Below are 23890 nucleotides of genomic sequence, written 5' to 3' on the forward strand. Positions count from 1 at the left end.
AATGTTCCAAAATTCCATGGAAATGTTATCTGGCTGATTAGCTTCTTTAAGATGGTCAAAGCTGTTTTCTTCGCCATCAGTACCAATAATCAAGAGTTGACTCTGGTTAAATGGGGAGTATTTTCAAAATACCACAGTGTTTTTAGGATTCAGTCAACCTTGTCTTAGGATGGCCAAATACCATCTTGCTTTCTTTCCCACTCCAAAGATGAGTTACAAATCATATTTAAATAGCAAAATGATTCATCACCCCCATTGGTTTGAGGGAGGAATGAGGATTGTATCTTATTAAACTTGATGTGCACAGTGCCCAGCACAGTTGCTGAAATGGATAATGATTGTGTAGGAAACACATTTTATATTTTTCACAAGAACAGTTTGCATTCAACAAAACTACTAGCTAGTTAGGAGTCATACATAGTTCAGCAAACATGCATGACTAACACACTATAGCCAGGCATCACTTAATGATGGGGATGAGTTCTGAGAAATGTGTCAATAGGTAATGTCATCATTGTGTGGACATCACAGAACGTACTTACGCAAACCTAGATGGTAAAGCCTACTACACACCTAGGCTATATGGGATAGCCTCCAAGGCTATAAATTTGTACAGCATGTCACTGTACTGAATACTTTAGGCAATTATAACACAATGGTATTTGTGTATTTAAATATATCCAAACATTGAAAAGGTACTGCATTGCACTAGGATGTTACAACAGCTACAATGTCACTAGGCAATAGGAATTTTTCAGGTCCATTATAATCTTATGGGGCTACCTTCACATATCCAGTCCATTGTTTACCAAAACTTTGTCACTTGGCATATGACTATGATCTATATCACCTATAAACATTTATTGAGAACCTACTACGTGCCACACATGGTTCTAAGTACTAGAGATAAAAAGACAAATAGGGCATGATTCCTGCCTTCATGTACAGACTGATAGGAAAGAAGCCAGTATTGGTCAAGGTTCTGGATTGTGGACAACATAATCCACTCTAGCTAGTTTAAACTGAAAGGGATTAATTAAGGTTTATAAATATCTCAAAAAACCATTGGGAAGAAACAGACTCTATGCTGAGCTTCCAGGACTCCACCAAAATAGCTTGCCCAAAAGATAAGTTGTCTTTCCCACAGACAGGAACCTCTGAATCAGGAAGCTACCACCACTACTGCTGGCTTCATAACCACATCACATCTGCCACCATCCAACCCAGCAGAATGAATGGCCCATATCCTGCCTCTTTTCCTATGAAACTTAGATATGAATCCAAGTACTGCATGAACATATCTGACTTGCAGAATATAAATCAATATCTGCACCCTAGCACAAGAGGCTGGGAACTGCAGGTGCGGTTTGATGGGAATTTGAGATGTAAACCATGGGAAACTATAAGAATATGGAGAAGCTGTTTAAAAGATTTAGGGCTGCTAGAAATGACCATTGTCTCTACAGTGATTAAATAAACAAATACAGTAGAAAGCACAAATGATGTGACTGACGTATACATGGGATGCTTTAGGATTACAGAGAATGATTAAATAATCTAGAATGATGGAGACATCACAGAAATTAATCTCTTGAAACAAGCCTTGACTGAGTAGGACTTAGCCAGGCAAAGAAGTGCAGGGAGAAAACATTCCAGTGGCATTCAACATTCAGAAAAATATTCCAATAACTTTGAGAAAAAACCACCTTTGTGCTATGTACTGAGGTTACAGTTGTGATTTAAAAAAAGACTCATGCCTTGCCCTGATGGAGCACAAGTCCCTGGCAGCAGGAGAAAGGCCGCACTGAACTAAGTTCAGTGGATTGATACAATTTTGCTAGAAGGTCAAATATAGGTAACATGGGGATCATGGTGCCGTGCTTAGGGAGATGTATGAGGCGGATGTATTGTCTTCTGCCTGCATCCTAGTGGCTGAGTGGGCACTGGCCTGAGGATAGCTGATCCATATGTCTGCCTGTGACCTCTGAGTAAGCAAGGAGCAAAACTCATCCCCAACAAAGACAACGGTGATCAGCTGCTGAAATTGTATTCTCTCTTTCTAAGGATTGAACTGAAGGGTGGGTGGAGAAAATTCGTGAGTTGGCTAATAGAACTAGAAGCAGAGAAAACTCACATGAGAGAAGCTGAATTTTGTGTAAACAGAAGACAAAATCCACGAGGTGTGGGAACGATACTCTGACTAGAGGATGAAGGGCTAATGGAAAGGCAGGAACAACAGAGACCAAGGCAAAACGAGGCCTGTCTCAGTAATGGCAGAGAATCAACAAACTCCTGCTAGTGGGGGCAATGAGAGCCCAGTCCCAAGAGCTGTGCTGGATCCTTCCATTTCCGGGACTCCATTCTAATCTCTGCAAGACCCAGTGATATGGCTGTGCTTGGGAGGTCCTGTTTTTTTTTTTTTTTTTTTAAATTCCCATCTGCAACCTTCCCAACCATCCTGTGAGTAGCCTCCCAGCCTCTCCGCTCCATGTATCAACTAACACAGTGGGAAGTTGAAAGTTCTGGATCTTGGCCCAATCAACATGGAAAGCGGAAAACATTTTTCTTAAAATGAAAAAGACGCCAGAGTTAAACATTAATTGATGACAGTTTAAGTTTAGATTTTGTTATATTTAATTTGTACCTGTAAGTTTATTTCTTACCAAAGTGCTATTGCATGTTTATTGACTTGAATTGCTATGAAAATGTTACTAACAATGAGTGAAATAATAAGTGCTGTTATTACATCCTCCCACCCCAATATCCTTTGACCCTCCTCCTCCCTTCCTGGAGATGAAGTGTGCATGCATAAAAAAGCTGGGATCACCAGTAAAGCAAATAGCAGAAATGCATGTTTTATTGTATAATATTAAAGAAAACCTACTTTATATTCAGAACAATACAGCCCTTCTTTCTTACCCTCAGCATGTAGTAAAATGCTAAACACATATCTGGTGCTCTTAAATGCATATTGATTGATAATGTTTAAAATCAAAGGATGTTCAAATAAAAGTTATTGCTTCTGCGTGAAGCTAGATTTGAAAAAGAAAGGCCCTGGGTTGCTGTCCTAAATGGTGCAGCCTTATCCCATTATGGGAACTTTTTCTTTAGCAGAGGAAGTTTATTGATCCTCTGCCCTTACTAAGACCCAGCCCTCTCTGCCTAGGCTTCCACTGTTCCTGACAAGGGAGGGCCATGCAGGGTCCAGGTGGAAAGCCGAGGAGCCCCTGTCCCAGGAGGAACTAGCAGCCCAAGGGACCAGTGACAAGTCGGACCAAGTGTTGATCAAGCAAAGAATTAGACTGGATATAGAGATACAACTGGTGCTGGGGCAGAGGTAGTTTTTGCTCATTCATTCATTCATTCAGCAAAGATTTATTGAGAAGGAGGATTTAGGACTAAATGAAACAGGTCCTGTTCTCAAGTTGTTATAAGCAAGGGAGTCAGTCTGTCAGGGTGATCTACATGAGGTGATGTACAGCTGATACAACAGAAGAGTCCAGCCTCCTGAAATGGACTGGGAGGAGATGATGGGACGGCCCCTCAGCTGGCTAGCTGTGTTCATGCACAGCTTCAGCTCTGCCTGATCGGAGCAGGTTAGAGAGAAGTGACTGGTAAAAATCAAACAAAGAACAGCAACAACAACAACAGGTCCCAGGGACCCCAGGCCGAATGTCAGCTTGGCTGGCTAGTCACCACATGGAAGTCTACTACTATTATAATTATTAGTTAATATCTTTTATTGAGCACTTACTCTACTCTAGACACTCTGCCAAGCAGTCTTTTGATTTCTCGTTTAGTCCCTCATTTTACAGGCGAGGGACACTGAGCCTTGGGGAGGTGATGCTACAAGTCATTGCCTCAAACGATAGGATAGGCAACCCACCCAAGTCAGTCTGGCTTCCAACTTCTGCTCTCATGGACCGCAGGTCTGTGTTCCCATGTAGATGCCTGTGCATCTAGAACCATAGCTGGCTCTAATCTCTACTTGCTCTGGTGGAGGCAACCACTAAAATTTGAATGTGCTGTTTTCACAGACCTAGGGATCAATGGCAGCTGCAAGAGGCTGAGATAGTTCTGACGTCTGTAGAATGAGGAGAGAATTGGCTGTCTGACGTCTCACCTCCCACCAACAGTCTGTGTAAGATGCTTTGGATGTTCTGGCATTGAACTAAGTTTAGTGGATTGATACAAAACAGGGAGGTGAGGCGGAGGCTAGAATAATGAAGGCTGTTCCAAATTCTCAGGATTCAGAGGTTGCCTTTCAGCAATTACATTCCTGGCATGAAAGGTGAAATTGTCAGAGAAGGCTGAGGAAATAAGGATGAACCTTGCTGAATGGAGCATGGTCAAGTGGTAGAAAATTAAAGAGCTCATTGTTAATCACACAAAGGAGCAATTGGTACTGGTTGCAAAAAGAAAAATAGGGATGATGTCTTTGAGACCAGGGAAATAAAGCTTAAAAGACGTATTTTTTTACGGATACAGTTGGTTTTACCCTTAGCTATTCCCATCTTTATTGAGCCTTTGTTCTTTTCTCCTAATATTCTGTTCCACAGGGGTATTTCATTGAATGCCCACTGTGAAGAAATAGGCTCATTTAAATAGAATTTAACATTAATGTGATAATCCATCTTTAAACTGGAAACTAGAGGGCCAATTTGTCTTGGTCCATCATGTCACCATTTAGATGCTGATTCATTTCCATGACTTTTCCTTCTCCTCCCTCAAGCCCTCCCCTACCTGCTTTGCTGTGCATCCTTACCTGCTGCTCTTGCATTCAGGACAGGTGTGTGCGGCACTCCTTCCATGTCCACTGGCCGGGGTGGAAAAGGTGCCTTCAACTTGGATCTTGTTCTTGGGGAGTCCCAGTGGCTTCCAACACCATTTGGACAAAATGTAGTGGGAGTTTGGAAAAGGGGGCCAGCCTTCCCCCTGGGGAGAATCAGGGCAGGCTTCATGGAGAAGACAGCTGGTCCCTGAAAGGAGGCATTTTTCAGTCATGAAGGGAATATTCAGGGGCAAGAAAAGAAAATGTAAAGGGGAGAGTGCAGGGTGGGGAACCGGGAAAGGGGAATAGAAGCAAGGGCCAGCAGGAGTTCATTTTCCAAAGACAAGCCTACAGAAACTGCCACTTGCCCTTGTCATGGTGTTCAGATTGTGCACTCGGGACCTTGGGGACAGAGGTGCTGGCAAAGTCTTTCTCTAAGTCTTCCCAAAAGGAATTTCTGTTATAATAGAATGTGTTGTGTTTGCACAGCCACCTAAGTCACATCTACCAATGTGTGTATGCAGTATATAAATGTGTGTGTAGACACACACACACACACACACATATTTCTTTTCTTTTCTTTTTCCTTCCCTAAACAATGGTTCTCAAATTTTAGGTGAGTCAGAATTGCAGACTGCTGGGCCTACCCAGCATTTTCTGATTTTTGGATTCAGTAGGTCTGGGGGTAAGGCATAGTTTGCATTTTTGACAGGTTGCTGCTGATAATCAGAGACCATACTTTGAGAATCACTGGTCTAAAGTATCCCTAAAGAAGGCTAAAGGATGGGTTAAGTATTTAAGTAAAAACTACCTTTATGTTTTTGTTTTGTTTTGTTTTGTTTGAGACAGAGTCTCGATCTGTCAGCCAGGCTGGAGTGAGGTGGCACAGTCATAGCTCACTGCAGCCTGGAACTTCCAGCCTCAAGTGCTCCTCCTGCCTCAGCCTCCCCAGTAGTTGGGACCACAGGTGTGAGCTACCATGCCTGGGTAACTTTTTAATTATTTTTAAAAGAAATTTCATCAAATTAGATGAGCCAGTCTGTAGTTCCAGGATTCACCCAACAGATTCTCGGGCCTCAGATGACAGAGTTAGATGGCAGAGCTCATCTTACTAAGGAGGAAATGCCTGTTAGCAGGATGCTTTGAGACAAATGGGGTCAGGAAGTTGGCAGCCCTGGGCTACAGCAGTTCTTTATCAGCCTCTATACTTGGGATGCCCCATCTATCTTGAAGGCACCTCCCTCACCCAAGTGCCAGGGGCAGCTGGTGTCAACGAAGGTGCCAGAACAAGTGCTGCATCTAGTCTGCAAGCTTGTTCTGGGTCTTCAAGAGACACTTGCTCTGGGGTCCTGGGGGTTGGTGGACCCTGAGTCTCCCAGGAAACCTCCCTGCTGCCTTCCCACATGGAGAGACCTTGCACCTCCCCTGCCTTGTTATCTGTTCCTGTTTGTATCTCATTATCCCGCCAGTTGCTTGGCCTCTGAGACTACCCAGCTCAAATATTATTTCCCATTTATGATTGTTAAAAAGAGAAAAGAATCTCTTTCACAATAACCTCCTGGAAGCTTAGGAAGCTGGGGCCATCTGACAGGTCATATTTGTACAAAAGAAAACCTTTGAAATGCATGTTAAGGTAGTAATTTCCTTCATGTGTATCACAGAGAATTTCTAAAGCAGTCATGTTGCTTTCTCTTTTTCCAATAAGCTCATTAGTCTGTGACACGAATTTTATTTGGAGCAAATGGGTCAAGGATAGGGAGGGGGAGGCCTCAGGAAGAAGGTTCCTTTAGAAATTATGTTTTGAAAAGATTACATATTTATCTATGCCAAGGAAAACTATCAGATATGTAGAGGTCATGTTAATAGTAGTTATCCCTGATGGTAGGATTATGTACAATTTTTATTTATTCTTTGCTCTTGTATGTCTTTTGTAGTCAGAAAAAAAAAAACAAAAAACATGTGTTTTAAAAATCAGCCTTGAGTCCCATTGCCTTGGGGATATGGTATGTGTGCAGGAGACCAAACCCACAGGCAAACAGTGATGACAACGAGAGGTTCAAATAGAAGGAGAGGTTCTGCGTGCCAGGGCAGAGAAATCCAGGAAAAATGGGTGTGGGCTGGTTCCTGGGGGATGTGTTGCTCCGAGAAAAAATGACAAAAGTTCTACTTTTACTTCAGAAATAAGAACTGCCCTTTAACCCAACAGAGAAATAGAGGAAGGCACCAAGTTTTAAGTTTAGTGAAGGCAGGGGTGTTGTGGATCGGAGGTGGCCCCTTTGTGGCCTCCCAAGAGGCAAGGACCCTCTGTCCCCCAGTGCTCCCCTGTCCCCAGTCTGTGAGGCCCTCACCTTCCCCCAGGAACACCTTTGAAATGGAGCAAAGAGTTTTAATGACTTTGCTACAAAAAGCCCTGGCTGGCATCTTCTCCTCTGAAAATGATCTGAGTTTCTTTTTCTTTTCTTTCTTTCTCTCTCTCTCTTTTCTTCTTTCTTCTGCATGACTCTGTATGGAGTTACTACATGTGATGCTGATGGATCTTGTAAAATGTCACCTTCCTTTGTGCCTGCCCTTTTCTCTTCTGAGTCCCAGGCCTATCTCCAGACCTCTGGGAGATGCTCTTACCTAACTCACAGACTCAGCTCACAGAGGGTCCCTGGCTGTGCTGCAGGCTTTGGGCTTGTGTTTTCTCCATTCATTTGTTGTCAGCCTTCTTTATGGACTCTTCTTAGATTCTTGGATGAGAAAAAAAAAACCTATAAAAACCCAAGATGGCCAGTTAATAATAATAACAGAGCACATTAAAACAAGGAGATCTCATTTTCTATCAATTGGCGAAGGTGTTGGAATAATCCCACAGGGAGCCCCTGGCATATATTCTCTCCTGGCCCTGTCTTGGGAGTGTAAACTGATGCAACGTTCCTGGAGCAATTTAACAATGGGCATATAAAGCTTTAAGACCATGTCACACCAGTTGACTAGCAATTCCACTTTGATTAACCAGTCATAAGGAAATAATTGGAGATGTCCACGAACAATTAGTTATACACAAGATGTTCATCAAAGCATCATTTATATTAAATAATATTATATTTATATTTTGTTCTTCTAAAAAGAACAAAAATAGGGCAGTTGATTAAGTGAATAATAAATACATACAATAGAATACTACACAGTAATTATAAATCATGTAGCAGAAGTGATTTGATGATGTTCGAAGTATTTGTGCTTTACTGTCAAAATACTGAAGTGTACACCCAGCCTGCTGTGACCACAGCTCTCTCCTCAGTATTCATCAATAGCCACTTGCTTTTGTGATATGTGACACCTGCCTCTTCCCCCAGTACCTTGGTCTGTGCTCAAGAAGTATAGAACAAAATCAGCTTTCCCCAAAGTAGCTTTTTTTTTTTTTAATTGCAAGTAAAAGAAAATCCAAACCAAACAGGCTTAGGAATAAACAGTATTAAATTGACTAATAACCCAAAGGCAAGGCTGGATTCAGCTGGGAAACCATCCAATAGTTCCATAATGTCACCACGGACCTGTTTTCTTTTGGGAAGTTGTTTGTCTCCCCTGTCTTTCCTTACGAATAATGTTTGAGTTGGTCATTGACAGGGGTTTTTAAATCCCTGCTAGGAAGCCACTGGAGTTGTCCCTGATTTACTTATTCCCTTACGATCAGGCAGGATGCAGAGGATTTCTCTTCTGCCCTCCAAGGAGTTGATGGCATATTTAGGCTCATTTCCACATTATGGCTATAGTAATTCCATCTTTACCTCACATCTTCTAGAGAAGGAAAGAAAAAAGGTTTGGTAGATTTTACGCAAGTGCTGGGAGTAATGCCTTCATTTGTCCAAATTCTATCACGTGACCATCCCTGAACCAATCACTTAATTGGCAGGGGACACACTAATTGGCTAGTACTGGAGGTTATGACAGGTGGGAGAAGGAATCCACAGGGCAAAGGAACCCACGAAACACATATTACAAAAAGAAAAGACACGATAGTCACATTAAGTATGAAAAAGGTTAAACAGTCACTCATTTCTTTCTCAGAGCCTTCAATATGTTAATGTATACATATTGTACATTTACAATATACATGATCAAGAAAGAGGTAGGAAGAGCGGGGCTGAATATGTAGGATTTCACACAGAGCACACTGGAGAATGCTGGAATGAACCTCAGGAAGATCGGGGGCCTGTAGGTAGGGTGACCATTTATCCCAATCTGCCTGGGACAGTCCTACTTTATCCCTGCTGCTCCAGTTTCATCACCATTAGCCATTCACTCTCAGAAGGGCCCCAATTTGAATGACAAATTATATGGTCACTTCCAGTGACCTGTATTGAGGACTCCAAGTTGCTCCATGTTGGATTGTGAATCACTGACCCAATCAGACCTACTCTCGGAGGACTGTGAATTTGAGAGTAAGAAAAAGAGAAACATTAGGAAAAAACCGAAACAGAAAAGCACAAGCAGTAGTGGCATAGACGGAGGAAGGCTGAATCCTGGGTGTGGTGGGTCCCAGAGCAGGAGCCGTAGGGTTCGGCAGGGGAGCCCAAGGAAATCAGCCAACCCCAGGCACCCTGACTCTCCCGACTGTTAGGCTGCTGAGATGCTGTCCTGGGTCAACTCACTCCCCAGGATGCTTGCACAACCTTCATCCCTGGAGCTCCCCTGAGCACACCTGCATGGCTCACCACAGCCTTTCTCAGTGTGGTTTTCAACTCTGGCTGCACATCAGAACCACATTTGGAGCTGTTAGGATATACAGACCATCAAAGCACCTCCACTCTCTGCCCCAGGTTTTTTATTTACCAGGGAACATATTTCAAAACGATAGCTTCAAAAACCTGGTTTGTTTTAGATGATGAGATTATAGCATGTTTTAATATATTCTCCTTTATTCTTTGTCATATTTTCCAAAAGTTCTGCAATGAACAAATATGTCTTTGGTAATAAAAAAAAATAGCTATTAGAAAATAAGAAAGTAGAAGTAATCCCTTACATTTATGATCAGTTAATTGTCAACAAGGGTGACAAGGCAATTCAACAAGGGAAAAAAATCATCCTCTTCAACAGATGATGCTGGGACCACTGGATATCCACAAGCAAAAGAATGAAGTTGGACCCTCATACCATTATTAACTCAAAGTCAATCACACACCTAAATGTAAGAGCTAAAACTATAGAACTCTTTTAGAAGAAAATATAAGTATAAATATTCATAGAACTAGGGTCATGGGTTTCTTAGATACAACAACAAAAAGGAACAAGAGACACAACAACAAAAAAAGATAAATTGGACCTATCTAATTTAAAAACTTTTGTGTTTCAAAGGACACCATTAAACAAGGGAAAAGACCACCCAGAGTAGGGAGAAAATATTTGAATTTCTCCCATGTAATACGTAAAGAACTCTTGCAGCTCAACAATAAAAAAGATAATTTAAAAATAGGCAGAAGATTTTAACATATATTTCTATAAAGAAGATAGACAAATAGCCAATAAGCATATGAAAAGGTGCTCAACATCAGTGGTCATTGAGGAAATGCAAATCAAAATCACAGTGAGATATCTGACTTCACATCCACTAGGATGTGCTAAAATTAAAAAAGACAATAATAAATGTTGGTGAGGATATGAAGAAATTGGAACCCTCCTACATTCCTGATGGGACTATAAAATTGTGCAGCCCCTTTGAAAAACAGTTTGGCAGCCCCTCAAAAGGTTAAATATAATGTTATCATATGACCCAGCAATTCTACTCCTAGGTATATACCCAAGAGAAATGAAAACATGTCTACACAAAACTCGTACATGAATATTCATAGCAGCATTATTTACAGTAGCCTAAAGGTGAAAACAACCCAAATATCCATCAGCAATTGAATGAATAAATAAAATGTGGTATATCCATACAATGTAAGTATTCAACAATTAAAAAAAAAAAAGGAATGGGCCCAACCTGGTGGCTCCTGCCTATAATCTCAGCACTTTGGGAGGTCAAGGCAGGAGGACTGTTTGAGTCCAGGAGCTTGAGACTAGCCTGGGCAACATAGTGAAAGTCTCTACCAAAAACAAACAAACAAAAATAGCTGGGTGTAGTAGGGTGGGCCTGTAGTCCCAGCTACTGTGGTGGAGGGGAGGGCACCTGAGGTGGGAGGATCACTTCAGCCCAGGAGGTTGAGGCTGCAGTTACCCGTGATTGTGCCACTGTGCTTCAGCCTCGGTGAGAGTGAGACTCTGTCTCAAAAAAAAATTAAAAAAACATTTTTTAAAAATTTTAAAAAGAATGGAATATTGATACATGCAACAACATGAATGGACCTTGAAAACTGTATTAAGTGAAAGAGGCCAGTCACAAAAGATCACACATTGTATGAGTCCATGTATAGGAAATGTCCAAAACCACTGAAGTGATAGATGCAGAAAACAGATTAGTAGTTGCTGGGTGCATGGGTTAGTGATTGCTAACGAGTTTGAGATTCCTTTTTTGGGTAATGAAAATGTTCTAAAATTAGACAGTGGTGATGGTTGTGCAAGTCTATAAATATACTAAAAACAACTGAATTGTACATTTGAAAGGGTAAACTTTTGGGTACATAAATTATATCTCAATAAAGCTGTTATTAAACAAAGTAACAAGGAAGTCAGGTGCAAAAGCATGTGGGAGTAAACTGAGGGCATTTCTAGAGGGGCAGAGGTTAGAAGAGTGGGAAGGGCTGGGAGTTAATAAAAATGAATGAGGTGGGTGGGCAGGAGGTCCTTGAGCCCCATCCTGCCTCAGCTGGCCACAGCCTGCTCCACTGGTCCACCAGACTGGATTCCTTTAACTGCCATAGTGTTCTAGGACATTTTTAAAAATCAAAAGATAATTGGGTCGGGGGACGATTATATCTTGCTAATCCATCTGCTCCTATTTTTTTGTTAAAGTATGGTTTAGAACAGTTTTAGATTTCGAGAAAATTTTTCTGTAAATTTAGATTTACAGAAAATTTGTGAAGATAGTTCCCACATACCCTGTACCCAGTTTCTGCTATTAGTAACAACTGACATTTGTATAGTACATTAGACACAATTAATGATCCAATATTGATACATTATTACTATTATTTGAGACAGAGTCTCGCTCTGTTGCCCAGGCTGGAGTGCAGTGGCATGATCTCGGCTCACTGGAACCTCCACCTCCCGGGCTCAAACCATCCTCCTACCTCAGCCTCCCAAGTAGCTGGGATTACAGACATGCATCACCATGCTCAGCTAATGTTTAAATGTTTTTTTGTAGAGACAGAGTCTCACTATATTGCCCAGGCTTGATACATTATTGTTAACTAAAGTTTATACTTTATGCAGATTTCCTTAGGTTTAAAAAAAAATCAGTATCTCTTTTCTGTCCTAGGACCCCACATTACATTCTGTCATTATGTTTCCTTGGGCTCCTCTTGGCTGTGCCAGTTTCCCAGACTTTCCTTGTTTCTGATGTCCTTGGCAGCTTTGGGGAGTACTGGTCAGGCGTTTTGTAGAAACCCTATGATGGGATTTGTCTGATGCTTTTCTCATAATTAGACTGGGCTTAAAAGATTTTCAGACGAAGATCACAGAGGTAAAATGACATTTTAATCACATATCCGGGGCACATATTATCAATATGACTTATCACTGTTGATGCTGACTTTGATCACTGGGCTGAGGTAGTGTTTGTCTGGTTTCTTCACTTATAGAGTTACTAATTTCCCCCATCTTTTCCATGCTTCAGCCTTTGGACAGAAGTCCCTGTATGCATCCCACACTTAAGGAGTGGAGAGACAGGCTCCACCTTACAAGATGGAGTATCTACATCAATTATTTGGAATTCTTCTGTTTGGGAGATTTGTCTCTTCTGTCCCATTCCGCTCATTTGTCGATGTCAGTATGAACTTAAGGATATTTATTTTATACTTTCAGTTATAATATAATTCTATCTTATTTTATTATTATTATTATTTTGCTCAAGTTGTTCCAGCTTTGGCCATTGGGAGCTCTTCCAGTTGACATACCCCACAACTGGTGGGGAGAGGGTGTTTGTTTGGCTTTTTAAACATTTTTATTTATTTTTAGCCCTTCCTTACTTTCTGGCAGTACAAGAAAAGGGCCTTTTTAAAAATATTACAAAACATTTCAATTTTATATAAAAGTAAACAAAATAGTATAAAGAAATCTCACATTCCAGTCCCTTAGGTCTAACAACTGCTAACATTTTTTTGGTATATTCACATCATCTGTTTTTATTTTTATCTCTAACAAAGATTTTTAAAACATATAACTATAAAAACTGCAATGTTACTATCACATCTCACAAAATAAACACTAATTCCGAAATATCACCTATGATAAATCATTGCTTAATCTTGGCTGACTGTTAAAAAAGGCATTTTTATAGTTGGGTTAGTGAAATCAGGTTTACACTGGATTTGGCTAATTGTATCTTCATGGTGCAATTTAAGATGTTCATCTATCTCCCATATTTCTTATAAACTAGAATTAGATCCAGGAGCTTGATTATATATCCCCCAAAGTTAAAAATATTAATGAGGAAGCCCACACCCTGAATGAGACTTTGAGACTTTGTACTTTGAAGAAACTTCTCTCTTGTGGAAGTGAATGCCCCCCAGACCCTATGTTCAGGAAGAAGCATGAGGCTTTAAAGCTGCCAGGAATTCACTGCTGATGATGCCCGGTGGAAACGTCAGGATAGATGTAACCAGGCTCGTATTTTATTAAGGTTGTGATTGTTGTTTGCGAGTGCTTTGGTTACCAAGTTCCATCGGTTTTTATGGATTGCCCCAACTCTATTTTTCCCATAAGCCCTATTATTTTTTAGCATGCCATTTTGTATAACTCAGGGTTTTTAGCAATGTATATGTGATGTTAGAGCAGAAATGCCAATACATTTTTCTTGAAAAGAATAGAAGGCAGTCAGGTCAGTCCTGGAAATCTGAGAACGTTTGGTGTCTCTGTGTGCAAGGCCCCTCTTGGCCTGTTTCCATTGCCATAGAGCCTGACAGTCCTCTTGAGGAACCCTTGGGTTGCAGCTCCCCCTCAGCACCTCCTCGTGGTTCACAGGGAGGGGTCTGGGCCTGGCAGGGCCTTGCCTCTGTTTGCAGCTTCTCTTGATTCTTCTGATTCTGCTTCATTTACTTCCATAGCCTCTGTCCCTGTACCAGGGCAGCAAGACCAGTTTCTCTTACAAAATGTTATGAGTCAGCTGCCTGCCTGTGTCCTCAGGACAGCAAATTGAGCTCCCTCATCCGCCGTGCAAGAACGGCCTTTTGGAAATGTTAATTAATGATGAGGCCATGCATTGACAGACGAAGCTCAGGAAACAGCTCGTGCGTGCCAGGTGATTCTGTTCCCAGGCAAAACAGTAGACATACTGCTGCTTTGGGAGTTTGGGGTTTTTTTTAGTGATTCATTTGTAGTGCTGGGAAAAATGATTTTTCTTTTAGTTTTCTCTCTTTCTCTATTTTACTCTGTTCCCTGCCCCCCAATCAATTTTTCAACAAGTAATCCCAAAGTCTTGGTGCCAGGTGTCCTAGAGAGTGAGAAAATTAAGTTTTAACTAAAATGTATGTCTTATAAAACAAAGGAACAAACAAAATACACCTAATGGTGCTTTTAGAAAGAAGGCCACTGGATGGATGATAGTTGCAAAATCAACAGAACTACGTTGTGTGACCAGGCCCTACATCACATGTTCCCACTTGGGTATCCCATCTCCTCCCTATTCCAAAGACCGGGGGCACCACCAGATATCCCTTGGAACATGGAGTCATGTAGACCGAGCCTGGCAGCAGGACTGCTCCCTCCTTCTTTGGGAGAGAGGCCCCTGGGAGCAACCCCACTTATCCTCCAGGCAGGGGAATGGGGTGGGTCTCAGGCTCCAGCTGGAGTTTTGTCACCAGGCCAGTGGTCACCTCACTGCACCATGTTATGTGATGGAAGAATTTCCACATCTGCAGGTGACTCTGGAGTGGCTTGTGCTATGTCCCTTCAGATTCCTTCTCGGCTACAGTTCCCACACATGAGGCTCCAGGAATGTTTTTGAGGTTCTTGACTCAAGTAAGGTGGGACTGCACACAGAGAGCCTCACTCCTCACTGCCCAGAACTCGGGATGACCGTGAGCTTCCTTCCATTCCTAACCCTCCTTCTTGGGATCCTTCTTTTAAAAATTTCCCCTGCTTTCCTGAATCCATATTTCCTCCCATTTCTCTGAACATTCTACTCCCTTCCTCAGAAATCACATCATAAGTTTCTTCTTGTATCTTACATATTCCCCAACTTCCAGAACTTCCTGGAACTGGACAAAGAGGAGGGCCAGCTTTAGTTTCCTGGGTAGAGGCCAATCTCCAATCTCCACCATCATCTGACAAGTCAAACGACAGACACACACATTCAGCCTCTTTTGCTCATTGGTAAATTAGAGATAAAACACCCATTTCTCAGGCTTGCTGTAGCATCAAAAACTGGCTTGCTGACAGGTGGCCATTATTACTACTGATGGTGCAAACGGAACACCATTTTAGTTTCAAAATAGTGTTTCCAGCCAGGTCAGCTGCACCAGCACCTTTCCCATAAAGTTGGACCTCAAGGCTGCAGGTCGAGGGCAGCCTAAATGTGGTCAGCCTGCTGAGCCTCAATTCCCAGCCAGCTTGCAGGTTCCTCTCTTGGACCCTCCAGGAGCCTCCATACTGCGGCTACTCTTTCAGGGGTCTGTTCAGCCAATGATGGCTTCCAAAACCTCCCCCTTCAGACCAGACCCTGGGGCCATCCCCTGCTCTGCAGAGCGACAGAAGTGGGGTCCAAGGGCAAATGCCAGGCGGAGCTCTACAACCACCTTCCAGATCCAGATTCAAGGAAGGGTTTTCCCAACCTCTTTCCAAGTTCACTCCCACCTTTCATTTTATTTATTTTATTTTTTTTTGAGACAGGGTCTCGTTCTGTCACCCAAGCTGGAGTGCAGTGGGGCAATCATGACTCACTGCAACCTCCACTTCCTGGGCTCAGTGATCCTCCCACCTTGGCCCCTCGAGTAGCTAAGACTACAGGCGCGAGCCACCACGCCCGGCTAATTTTTTGTATTTTTTATACAGACAGGGTTTCCTCTGTTGCCCAGGCTGGTCTCGAACTCCTGGACTTAAGTTATCCACCTGCCTCAGCCTCCCAAGGTGCTGAGATAACAGGTGTGAGCCACCGCCACCAGCCATCCTGCCTTTTAACTGGCAAAGCCTAGGGATGGATAGTTGGAGGTGGCACAAAGTGCGGCACGTGACAGTTCTACATACTCAAACCTGGCTCTCTCAGGTTTTCTAGCTTAGTTGAAAATAATCGTTTACAGGGTGGGATGGGGGAGCATTGGTATTTCATTCCTTACAAAGCTCCTGTTGGGGCTGGAGGGTCAGTCTACAATATGTCTGATGAGATTTATTGTCTTATGGGAGTCCAGTTCCTTTATCTGATTCCCAAAAGTTTTGCCTGAAACCCAGACCCCGTAATAAGACAGCCACCAGAGTGTGTCAGAAGTCACTGAGAACCACATTTCTTCAGAGTAGTTAGATTTGGGGAACAGGGAGCAATATTTTTTCCACAAATCAATTCTGCTGAAGGATGGTGTGCCCTCCCACCCTCTGAAATCCCAGGAAGCTTCTGTCATGTGCAGTAGCAATTCAGTGTCCACTTGGTAAAAACAGCTTTTTAATTTATTGACTGGCAAAATACTCTATTTATCAAACCATTCTGGGTTCTTCTAAAGATAAAATGGAGGTAAAACCCAAAAGGAAAATTAAAGCTTTAATGCAGTCTTGCAAACTTCTGCTTCATTTCATTGTAAATTGCGTGCAATAAAACATAGCATCGGCAGCCTGCATAAAGCAGCTGTATGATTTTCTTTTGCGCAGGGAACTAATTCTGAAGACTTCTTACCTAAGAGAAGGCTTACGATGGTGGATGACTCCCGTACACTAATTATGTCTTCCTTTATATCTTTGACTTGAACTCTAATTTGCTTACAGTTTAATGAACATCAGTTCTTGCTGAGAAATATCTAAGTACCTGGGAGACTGAACACTTAGGCAGTCAAATGCTCTCACTCCCAACACTAATCTTCAAACCCTCTGCATTCTAAACAGACTTCTAAAGGAGAGTGGCTCTTTAAAGGCTTGTGAATCACTTTTGAGCAGTAACTGTACACTTAAATTAAAAGCCAGGATCTGGCAGGAGACTTGGGTTGTGCTTTAAAAAAAAAAAAAAATAAGAAAAGAAAAGGCTTTGCTAGTTCAGGTACAAGGCATGAATTGCCGGTTTCTATCATTGCCTGACGCAAAAACCATAAATTTTATAGCTGTTTGTTTCCCTGACTTTGGTCTTCCCAAGAGTTTCTCCAAAAAGGCTTAGTTACTTTCTGCAAGTGTTTTCCCTTTATCTCTGAGAATTTAGAAACGGAGGAGCTGGAGAAGCAGGGAGGGGGTTTCCAACCTGGACCTTGCCTCTCATTTCCAAGGTCTCTTTCCTTTAACACTTTACTCCTGTAATGGTGATGCTGAGCTTACTTTGATGGCAGATAATTTCAATATATATCATTACAATTAACAGCCATTATGTGGTTCACTTGCCATGACTTCTCAAATTTCAATATTTGAGATGAAGGACCATTCAGATCAGCAGCGGAGGGTGAATGTACAGATTCTGGTTCAGCAGGTCTGGAACAAGACCGAAGAGTCTGCATTTCCGAGCAGCTCTCTGGTGAGGGTGCTGCTGCCGCAGGACAATGCAACACACTCTGAATAGTAAGAATGAAGCTCTGTACCTGGATAGTCTGAGTTCATCTTCATTACGGCGTCTGAGGTAGTACTCTTACAGATGAGGCCACCGATGTGCAAAAAGAGGAAGTAATGTACCTGAGGCCACCGAGCTGTAAATGGCAGGGTCTGAATTTGATTCCGTTCCATTTGATTCCAAAGCCTGAGAACACAAGCCCTGTACATCACTCCTCCATTTTTCAGTAGGTGCTCTTGTGAAAAGGAAGACATGAAATGAATTGGTTCATTGCTCTTAATCCAGAATATTCCGTGGGTCGTCCTTGTTAAAGCCAATAAGCCATCTCTTAATTTACCACCATTATCAATCAAGGTTTGTGCCCAGCTGGGCATCACTGTGTTGCCATAGGAGAACCCAACCTCAACAAGCGCTGAATAGCCAATGTAGGCTGGCCCAGTGCTCCTGGCAAGGCAAGGGAGGAATCAGCGTGATGGAGATCTCTGGTCACATCTCTCTAACGCTTTCAGCAATCCCCAAGGAAGCCATTTTCTCTCTGATGATGTTGGGTCAGATTACTCAGAAGTGGATTGTAGGCGGACAATGAAACTTTTGCACTTCACTTGAGAATTTAAAATGGCACAATGTGTTGCTTCTTCATTTGGGTGAAATAACTCACTGTTTTCTAACACTGCACACTTAAGTCAGGGCCCTAAAGAGAGGAGCAACAGCACATGGTGGTTAAATGTGTCCACACTGGAGCCAGAATGCCTGGGTTCAAACCCTGGCTTAGCTAGCTGCTATGGACTTGTGTAATTTACATAAGCTTTCTGTGCCTCTGTTTTCTCACCTGAAAAGCAGAGGATATAACAATATTTCCCTCATAGGCTTATTGTGAGGATTACAGAATTTATTCATGTGAGGTCCCTTGCCATGGGATAGCACCTCAAAAACGTGAGCTGCCATTATTAACAGGAAGCTGGAACAGCCTTGCGGAGAGTGCTTCCTGAAATGTGGGCGATGTTTCTTTCTTCTATACCTATAGCCCCAGGAGCTAATTTTACTGATTCTTTACAATAGGGAATAATGGGAAAATAAACTTCTGCAAAGAATTGACACTATAAGTAGTCCAAAGCAGAGAGAGAGAAAAAATGTATAGGTGAATATTAGCACTTTTATGGATGATGCTTCTGTTTACACGTTGAGTCTTGAGGCTATTTAAATTAAGACCTGCTTTGATAACAGCTGTGTGCACAGGCAATGTTTGCTGAGCCCAGTTCCTGTGCTATCATTGCAGGACTGAAATGCAAACATACTTGTAAAGAGGAAACACACTTTTATTTCCTAAGGGCCCTCTAATCAAGGCAAAAGCTATTACTTGATCGCATAATTAACCTTAGGAATAGAAGTGTAAACAACACAATTCATGAATTTGTTAATTGGTCTTCCCTGCTACTGATATTAGCCCAAGTTGATCTGTTGTTCTCCTCTGTTGATTATCTTAAATACGAAGTTTTCTAATTTGGATTTCTCCAGGGTAAGCAAGGGAAAAGAGTGAAGTAAGATATTTTTAACAGATTGAGAATATTCTGTAATTTTTTTTTCTTAGAGGTGGACACAACTGGAGGGAAGATACTATATATCTTATCAGATTTAGACCTCTTTCCAGATTTCCATTCTGTGCAGTGATTAGCCACATAGCTGGCTTTCCCCCAACCTCACTCCCGAGGCAGTGAATACATAAAACAACCAGTAATGTTTCATAGGCAGCCATGCTTCCTGGACTCTGAATCTCAGTCTAATTTGGTTCTAATTTATTTTCCCCATTGCAATGACTCCTTAGCTGAGTGGAAATAAACAGAAACACTGGGGGGTGTGTAGACTCAGGTTCTGCAGGTGGAGAATGTGTGTGTGTGCGTGTGTGTGTGTGTTAGTCTGGGGTGGGGAGGCTTTGAGGAATATAGTACCGGGATCCCTCTCCTACGAGTTTTAAAGAATTGTACTCACCAACCAGGAGACTTGAATTCTGAGAAAAGTGGACGTGGCACATCTGTAGTAGGAACTTGGGCCAAGTTCCAGAAACAGCCAATCAGCACTTCAGAGATTCTTTCATTCTTTCATTGGAGTCCTTCATTATGAAACCTAGATCTTAAGCCTCTAAGGGCTGGTTTAATTTAAAAAAAAAAATTCACTGAGGGTAGTGGTACTAGGCCTGATTTATTCATACACACTTAAAAATATTTGCAGCGACATCTTAGGAATCGTTACTGACGACTTCAGAAAATTAAGAAGCTGCCCACTTCAACCAACAGGCAACTTCAGTTAAGAAGGAATAGTTAAAAAGCTCTTAACAAAGAGAAACTTGCTAGTGGTCTCTCTAGCTGCTTTGAAACCTTAAGGAATCTTGCTGGGTAAGAGTCTAGGTCACCAAGCGGAAAGCCACAGTGAAACATACACAAATGAATAGCCCGCCAAGTGCAGAGACATGGAATGTCTGTGGTTGGGGGGCTTTCTGGCTATCTTGGATGTATTCAGAAGGATCAGGTGGCAGCTGTCTGTCATTTAGACCTTAGGACTTAGCCTGGAGAGCTGAGCTGACACAGGGAGCCCCCCAGGCTGACTGCCATGCCTGTGGGTGGGCCTCTGAGGCTCTCACCAGCTCTAGGCCTTTAGAGAGAGCAGCCAGGGCAGATGATTTCATGGGCAATGTCTCTGACTGTCTTGGGCAGATTTGGAAAGTCAGGAGTAACTCACAGTGATGGCACACCCTGTCACAGCTAGGCTGGGGACCAAGGTACACCCAGACTAATTCACACTGCACACTTCCAGGTATGAAAGACCTTTGATCATCATGGGAATTACGAACTCACCCTAAGGATTCCATGTAGCGGGACTAATAGAGGTGCACAGAAGTTCTTCCAACTCATTGCTTCTGCTCTTCTATGGACCCCACTCTGGCCTTTTTGATATTTTGATCTAGAATTTCAAGGGAAAAAATAGAGTCCCAGAAGGGATACTCTAAACTTCACTTTATAAAAAGTTCAGTCATTTTCATTTTACTGAAAAGCATTTCCACGTGGAGAAAACACTTAAGATACCTGGTGGGAGAATTTGGAAATAAACCCCAATGAAAGAAAGTTAGGAGGAGGTGACGGGAAAACAGGTTGGAGAGGGGAGAGGGCACCTATATTCTTGAGGATCCCCAAGTGGCTGGTCCTCTTGATATAAGATGCATGGGGTTACAACTCAGTTTATCCATCTGCACATGCTAAAATCAGAACCTGAAGTCAAAAGCTCTGGATTCTGCTAGTTCCAGATCTTAAATGTATGATGGTTTCCACCTTGAGACTGATGAATGCTGCTAACAGTGATATTATCAAGTACTTCTTATTAAGAACTCATGAACCAGAGACTATGCTAAGCACATTACCTAGATCATCTGTTCAGTCTTCAGCAGCCTGAAGAGGTTAGGACTATTATTGTGCCTGTTTTACAGATGAAACAAGAGACTAGAGAACCAAGGTAATTTGCCCACACATGGATTCCATCCTAGCCTCTATCTAACTATAGAACTCCAAGAAGAGCATCCCTAAGACCCTCTTTGTGACATGAGACTGACTAGATAGATCATTATTGTTGATGGATTCTACTGGCATGGGTAAGGAAAGGTCACTATTTCTGAAATCTGCCATATTGATTTTTTTTTTTTTTTTTTGCAGAGGGCGTTGGGGGAACTTGCTTTAAAAAATATATTTCTAGCAAAGTAATGCAAACACTCAAAGTATATCAAAATGCTATAACCCTCAAACTTTCCCCCCAACCATAGAGGCAAATATTTTTAACTTTGAGCTAACTCTTCTGATATATATGTATCAGACATATATATATATATGTATATATATATATATACATATATATATATATGTCCCATCTTTATATAGTATGTGCATCTTATTTTTTTATTTGAGACATTAATAACTTCTAATTATGGTAGATGAGGATTTAACTCCCCCTCTACTATCCTCTCCTCCCCCATTGATGTTTTAGCAATCATAATCATAGTATTTACATTTTTATGGCTACATAAATATAGTTTAGTATAGTTTCTAGGGCTAACTAGTATACTATGTTTTTAAACATACTTTTAAAAATTAATAATTGCCTTATTTTTATCTGTTGCATAGCTTTTTATATATTGAACCTTAAAAAATTTCTAAATGTATCATCAGCTGTTCGGAACCCTGAGGCTTATTTTCTCTAAAAGCTCTGGCATGATAATAAGATGATTATCATTTCCTTTTGTACTCTTAGGACCTTTCTTCCATTACTTTCCCTGCTTACACCTCAACTGCTAGTTCTTGAATTCAAATGCCCACCTACCATCCTAGAACTCCCTTCACCCATCTCCTGTGTTAAAATCCCTGTCTTCTGTCACGTTTTTCTTGATTGTGGTTTGCTGGACCACATATTCATTTCAGAAAGAAAAGGTTTCTGAGAGGGAGTGCTTTGTGTCCTTCCATGCTGAAAATGTCTTTATTCTCCCTCCCACTTGATTATTTGGCTGGTGTAAATTCTAAATTGAAAATATTTTGCCTGTACAATTTTGAAGACTTTTGTCTTCTATTATAGCATCCGATGTTGCTATTGAGAAGTCCAAAATTCCAATACTTATTTAACCCCAACTTTTCTCTCCACAAGTTTTAGGAAAGTCTTTTTAGCCTAGGTGCTTCAAAATTTCATAATGATGAACATGGATGGGCAGTTTGTTTTTCATTCATTTATTCAAAGGGCACTCAGTGGGTCCTTGCCATCTAGGGGTTTTCTGTCATCCAATTCTGTTCATTTTTCTTGCATTTAAAAACATTTTATTCTTTGTTTTCTATTTTCTGTTTTGGACACCCTGTTATTTGAATGTCAGATGTCCCAGACTGATCCTCTAAGTTTTTAATATTTTTTCTACTAATTTCCATCTCTTCAATTTTTGTTTGATTTCCTCAATTTTTATTTTCAGTTTAAGGTTTTCTTATTAAATTTCTATTATATTTTAGTTTCCATGAGCTCTTTTAAAAATTGTATCCTAGGCAGGGCAAAGTGGTTCACACCCATAATCCCAGCACTTTGGGAGGCCAAGGTGGATGGATCATTTGAGCCAAGGAGTTTGAGACCAGCCTGGGCAACATGGTGAAACCCTGTCTCTAGAAAAAAATTAAAAATTAGCCAGGTGTGGTGGCATGAGTAGTCCTAGTTACTCAGGAGGCTGAGGTGGGAAGAACACCTGAGCCTGGGGAGGTCGAGGCTGCAGTGAGCTGAGATTTTGCCACTGCACTCCAGCCTGGGGGACAGAGTGAGACTGTGTCTTAAAAAAAAAAGTATTCTGTTCCCACATTATAAGATGCAGTATCTTTTTGAGGGTATAAAACTTTCTCAAAGTTTATTTCATGAGTTTTTGGCTTACTTAGTCTTTTAAATCAGAGTCTTTTCTCAAACGTTCTTTGATTCTTGACTATCTGTTCACATTTTAGAGACAGATGCTAAAAAGTGAATAGGAAGCTCTGTATGGTTGGGGCTCTTAGAATGAGAAATTTCTCCTCTGATTGGGTAGGGAGCCAGCAGTTTCACTGAAGGAGTCCTCCAATAAAATGCCAGTATCTAGAGACTTTTTCTCTCAGGTCGTTCACTTCTCTGGGAAAGAATCCTCTGGTATATTTCAGACTGTTGGCACTCTGGGAGAGGGTTAGGGAGAATGTAATCTCCATTTTTGTTTCTGAGCCTCTTCTGTGCCTGTGTGCTCAGTGCAAGGTGGGGTGAAGTGGGTAGTGGGATAGGGGGTAACACAGAGGTGGTCCCCTAGCTGAGAAAAGGATGTAGGGCTCCAACCATTCCATGTGTTCTCCTTTTCAGCTAGTCCCCCAGTTTTCAGCTCCTGTCTTACTTTTGCCTTTCACAGAAAAGGAATTAGCTCGCTTCTCATTTGTATCCCCCCTTCTGGGCACATTAGATTGTAGCTTTTATACTCTACTCAACTGGAGTAATCCACTCCTACATCTGTCTTCCTACATCCAAAATTGATGAAATCTTTTGTCTACTCAATTCTCTTCTCCTGCTTCCTTTCTGGGGTCCTGATTTTTAGATTTCTCAGTTGAAATAGGTTCTTTGGAGAGAAAGAAATAATTTGTCATTTTAGACTGGATTGCATTTTTTTTTTTTTTTCTGAGACAGAGTTTCTCTCTTGTTGTCCAGACAGTGATGTGATCTCGGCTCACTGCAACCTCCACCTCCCGAGGTCAAGTGATTCTCCTGGCTCAGCCTCCCGAGTAGCTGGGATT

At 41.7% G+C, this 23890-nt stretch overlaps 1 long non-coding RNA gene across 1 annotated transcript in view; it reads right to left on the reverse strand.

The window, feature by feature from the left end:
- The window catches only part of LOC134736506 (uncharacterized), a 108892-nt gene extending 87403 nt beyond the window's left edge, over positions 1-21489 (reverse strand). Inside the window, exons 1-4 of the long non-coding RNA XR_010120571.1 lie at positions 20435-21489; positions 19572-19728; positions 7394-7524; positions 4766-4979 (exon numbers count right to left, since the gene is read on the reverse strand). This is a non-coding gene — a long non-coding RNA (uncharacterized lncRNA). The remainder of the gene's footprint in view (positions 1-4765; positions 4980-7393; positions 7525-19571; positions 19729-20434) is intronic.
- Positions 21490-23890: the final 2401 nt, after the last annotated feature.

The sequence above is a fragment of the Symphalangus syndactylus genome, chromosome 4 (assembly GCF_028878055.3).
Source record: "Symphalangus syndactylus isolate Jambi chromosome 4, NHGRI_mSymSyn1-v2.1_pri, whole genome shotgun sequence".
Classification (NCBI taxonomy): Eukaryota; Metazoa; Chordata; class Mammalia; order Primates; family Hylobatidae; genus Symphalangus; species Symphalangus syndactylus.